Source organism: Anticarsia gemmatalis, chromosome 20, assembly GCF_050436995.1.
Source record: "Anticarsia gemmatalis isolate Benzon Research Colony breed Stoneville strain chromosome 20, ilAntGemm2 primary, whole genome shotgun sequence".
Classification (NCBI taxonomy): domain Eukaryota; kingdom Metazoa; phylum Arthropoda; class Insecta; order Lepidoptera; family Erebidae; genus Anticarsia; species Anticarsia gemmatalis.
The window spans coordinates 8,805,805-8,811,804 of NC_134764.1; positions in this window are offsets into that span (position 1 = coordinate 8,805,805).

Here is a 6,000-nt window from a genome sequence, read left to right on the forward strand (position 1 = left end):
TCCACTTTTTTAAGACCTGATATTTTTACTGCCTATGAAGCGCGGTTGATGGTGTATCCGATTGGTTATCATCAGGTCTTGGGTTTGATTCCCGAGACGAGCGAAGTGCACCAGATATATCTTTTTAAATTTTTATTTAGTAAAATATTTCTTAGTAGTAGTCCAATATACTTTCATTGTTAATGACAAAACACAGGACTACTACACTACATATTGGGATCAAATACGCGTGATATTATTATGTATTTTATACACCTAAAATTTTAACATGTTTAACAAAAGTTAAAATGAATTGTTCCTTTGATCTCTATTTTAATAGAAAATTCCTTATTCTCAAATGAATAGTGGCATCAAACATGTGAATGTGCAGTATCAATATTTGACCACGCTAAGTCACCTAAAACGCTCATGTTTGACTAATAAACGTTTGACTGCGGGCTTTATAGAAAATAAAGGGTAACGCATAGTAAGTATTACAGATTTTCAGCTGAAAATTATATAGAAAAAATACGATTTGACTAAAATGACGACGGCGTGTTTGTTTATGAAAATTTTGTATAATTCTGCTTGCCCTAAATGGTGGAACTTTTTCTTAAAAGTTTCTGTGAGTAATATTGTAGGCTAGTATTTTAAATAGCGGGATTCAAATTTAGTTCGTATGTGTTTCGTGTGTCTGTTTGAGATCAATAATAATAAAAATCAATAAAAACATTTGTTGTTATGCATTAAAGTACATACTTTCATGCTATTTTCACTGATAGAATAATGCATAAAAAGGTTCTAGTCCATAATTTAATAAGGTTTTGTACAAGTTGAAAGAAATGTGATAATGATTGATGGAAATGTCAATATAGCTCTATAAGACTCGGTATTCGTGTAGAACAATAGATATAAAAGAAAATAAAATGTTACATAACCAAAAGGTTTGTTATCCCTGTAAGCTTCACCTAAAAGTTAGCATGTCCCAGTGATACTCAGGGGTGCAAAACACTCGGTTCACAAATAAGATCGCGGCATGCGGGACCGCACTTATTGACTGTGTGCAAATAACTTCACAAGGCAAAAACGAGTGGGATTCTATCTGATTTAGTAGTTACTTGTTATATTTAGAGTTAGTTAAACAATGTATCTATATGTTTTAAACAGGATCTTAAATTGTGATGCTTTTTATAACGACCTAATTGAATTTTATAATGATACTTGTTCCTAAATTTTATACATTTTCATGTGTATTTTTTATAGTAGCATTAATTATCCAATTATTTTTTTGGCATTGGGCCCATGGCAGACTTTTCAGTTGGCGGTCCATTTATAAAACACATCAGCTTTAAAAAAATAACATCTCTTATTTCGTTGCATAAAAAGCAATACCCACAATTAAAAGACAAATTAAATTACCTTTTCAGTTACAGTTACTCCAAGTGTAATGCAAATGCGTAATTAATATTATAATTTCGATATTTTAGATGCCATAATAGCGGTTTAAATGACTTAGGTTCGAATATTAATTAATGAGCTAGAAATCAGTAAGAATGATAGTAATCAACGAAAACATGATGGAACTTAACTGAATTTCGTTCGTTTTTAGCTGCTCACTAGCAATCATGTAGATTGCTAGTGAGCAGCTAAAAACTCTTTTATCCTTTATAGAAAACAGTCTTCGTATTAAAAATAGCTACTCACATTTCATCTATTTATATCATTGTATACATTATATCAGTAATTGATACCGTTGCCGTACATATTGATGGAATTCAATAGAAAATTCTCTTCAATTTTGAAGGCATTAAGCGATACAAATAATTCGCATTGAAAGCGATGTTCAAGTTTAAAAGGTGTTGGGTTTCTCGGTGTTCTTTTAATGTGTTTGTCAATGTGGTAATGTACTTTAATTTGTATCGATTGAAAGCTCTTATACTTACATACTGTAGAGTAAAAAGTATAAATAAATATTATTAGACCACTCACACACGGTCATTTGATTCCAAACTAAGCAGAGCTTGTAATATGGTAACCAGGTAACTGATAAACATACTTATATACTTATATGTACAGATGAATTGACAACCAACTAAGAGGTGTTCATTATGGACACATTTTAAAGTAGATAGCAATAATAACATTATACTTAATTGTTTTCGGATTAGGGAGACGCTCTGTTGACACTTAAAAAAAAAATAAAGTGTGTTGTGCTGTGTTAACTAGGGTTAACTATTTTATGCCTAAAAACTAAGGAAAAGAACACATGCTCGAAGATAAAATCAGAAAAGACTAAAGGAGTGCGTTTCTAAAATTAATCAGCGCTCCGCCTATGGTTTGGTCATGCCCAGCTCCTCTAGCGTATAATTAAAATTAACGATCTCTGATGTCGCAAAATATTTTTTAAATTAAATAATAATTAGTAATTAAAAACGTAACGTACTGCTTGATGTTGCTTGTATGAAAGATAGAAAGATACTTAAAAAAAATAAATTCAGTGCAAATTTACCAAACTTAAAACTTAAGGAGAATCGTTTTATATTTAATCAAAGCTTATAAAACGTCAAAATTCTTTGATCTTGAACTTTATTGACAAAACAGTCTTAATAACCATCAATATTTTTGACCCAGTAGCCTATTTTACTTGAAAATGTAGAGAGAGTATATTTCAGTGGTTTTCCTCATAATCTCTCGCGTAATAATATCTTCGTTGGTATAAAGACGCAACAAATATTTGTACTACGTCTACATCAAATCCTCCACAAACAATTTGGGAATGATATAGAGTATCACTAGATGTGATAATTGTCTGATTTCGTAAACTGAAATGATTTGCTATGAGAATGAATTGACATGAAGTCTAGGTTATATTGATATCGAATATAAACTGTACGTTGATCGAATATAGGTAGATAGGATTGGGATCAGTTTGTGGCTAGAATGAGAGTTTTCGATTGCGGGCAAACTTTTTTATCTTATACTAGCTGACCCGCGCAACTTCGCTTGCGTAACATAAGAGAGAATGGATCATACTTTTTACTGGTACTCTGCTCCTATTGGCCGTAGTGTGATGATATATAGCCTGCATCGATAAATGGGCTATTTAAAACTGAAATGTTTTTTTAAAAACGGACCAGTAGTTCCTGAGATTGGCGCGTTCAAACAAACAAACTCTTCAGCTTTATAATATAAGTATAGATAATCCGGTGATTGCGGTCATTGCAAACTGTATCTTGAAACGTCCAGCAATCCAAAGTAAAATTAATATTCACGTCAATTCCTATAATAAAAACGCTATGCAAAATTTTCAAAGTACTGAAGACTTGCTACGTAAAGGAGTTTTCATAAGCTATCTATCTTTGTGTAAAGCTAGCAGCAAGCACCTCACAAACACGGTGTTGATACTGTATCACAAGCGCGATCCGATCTCACCCGGCACATCTACTTAACACACTGTATATAATACACGTATTAAACATCAACAACATTCTCATATCACTTTATGAGATCAAAATTTAAATCCTATATAACCTTTAACCGATGCACTATAATATTATTATAGCGCGATTCTCTATAATCAGTACTATCGAGTATCGAGAATTTTGACATTTAAAATATACTGCAAAATTAGTTCCTAAGTCACCCGCTAGAGGCACTGATCACACGTTCATGTAAAATTTCTTGATAGCTAGCCGACTTTTGACAGTGGTGGAAAATTGCGCATCTGAAATCTTGCTATAAGGAGTTTCCATAAGCTATCTTTCTTTGTATAAAGCTAGCAGCAAGCACCTCACAAGCACGGTGTTGATACTGTATCACAAACGCGATCCGATCTCACCCGGCACATCTACTTAACACACTGTATATAATACACGTATTAAACGTCAACAACATTCTCATATCACATCATGAGATCAAAATTTAAATCCTATATAACCTATAACCGATGCACTATAATATTACTATAGCGCTATTCTTTAAAGTCAGTACTATCGAGTATCGAGAATTTGACATTTAAAATATACTGCAAAAGTAGTTCCTAAGTCACCCGCTAGAGGCGCTGATCACACGTTCATATAACATTTCTTGATAGCTAGCCGACTGTCGATAGTGGTGGAAAATTGCGCTACTGAAATCTTGCTATATGGAGTTTCCATAAGCTATCTATCTTTGTATAAAGCTAGCAGCAAGCACCTCACAAACACGGTGTTGATACTGTATCACAAACGCGATCCGATCTCACCCGGCACATCTACTTAACACACTGTGTATAATACACGTATTATACATCAACAACATTCTCATATCACTTTAAGAGATCAAAATTTTAATCAATGTAGGTAAAGTCTTGCATATGATGAAGCTCTATCATGAACTAGCGACTACATACAAATACACTGAATTATTTGTGATTGAATAATGATGATCAAAACGTTTACTAGTGCCAAAACGTCAAGCAAACCGAGCTACGATATTCCGATGAACTAAATATAATATTATTATAGCGCTATTCTTTAAAGTCAGTACTATCGAGTATCGAGATTTTGACATTTAAAATAAACTGCAAAATTAGTTCCTAAGTCACCCGCTGGAGGCGCTGATCGCACGTTCATATAAAATTCTAGATAGCTAGCCGACTGTCGATAGTGGTGGAAAATTGCGCCACTGAAATTTTGCTCTGAGGAGTTTCCATAAGCTATCTATCTCTGTGTAAAGCTAGCAGCAAGCACCTCACAAACATTGTGTTGATACTGTATCACAAACGCGATCCGATCTCACCCGGCACAGCTACTTAACACACTGTGTATAATACACGTATTAAACATCAACAACATTCTCATATCACTTTATGAGATCAAAATTTAAATCCTATATAACCTATAACCGATGCTGACTATAATATTATTATAGCGCGACTCTCAATAATCAGTACTATCGAGAATTTGACATTTAAAACATACTGCAAAATTAGTTCCTAAGTCACCCGCTAGGGCGCTGATCACGCGTTCATATAACATTTCTTGATATCTAGCGGACTGACGATAGTGGTGGAAAATTGCGCTATTGAAATATTGCTATAAGGAGTTTCCATAAGCTATCTATCTTTGTGTAAAGCTAGCAGCAAGCACCTCACAAACACGGTGTTGATACTGTATCACAAACGCGATCCGATCTCACCCGGCACATCTACTTAACACACTGTATATAATACACGTATTATACATCAACAACATGCTCATATCATATCATGAGATCAAAATTTAAATCCTATATAACCTATAGGTAACCGATGCACTATAATATTACTATAGCGCTATTCTTTAAAGTCAGTACTATCGAGTATCGAGAATTTGACATTTAAAATATACTGCAAAAGTAGTTCCTAAGTCACCCGCTAGAGGCGCTGATCACACGTTCATATAACATTTCATGATAGCTAGCCGACTGTCGATGGTGGTGGAAAATTGCCCATCTGAAATCTTGCTATAAGGAGTTTCCATAAGCTATCTATCTTTGTATAAAGCTAGCAGCAAGCACCTCAGAAACACGGTGTTTATACTGTATCACAAACGCGATCCGATCTCACCCGGCACATCTACTTAACACACTGTGTATAATACACGTATTATACATCAACAACATTCTTATATCATATCATGAGATCAAAATTTAAGGTACAATTTCGTGTTTCTTAAAGCTATATTATGAAACAGCACCTATATATAAATACACTGAATTATTTTTTGATTCATTTGATTGGTAAACGATGATCAAAACGTTTACTAGTGCCAAAACTTTAAGCAAACAGAGCTAAGAAATTCCGATAATCTATAATATCATCAACGAGCGATTTTCTATAATCAGTACTATCGAGTATCGAGAATTTTAATTTTAAAATATACTGCAAAATTAGTTCCTAAGTCACCCGCTAGAGGCGTTGATCACACGCTCATATAAAATTCTAGATAGCTAGCCGACTGTCGATAGTGGTGGAAAATTGCGCTACTGAAATTTTGCTAT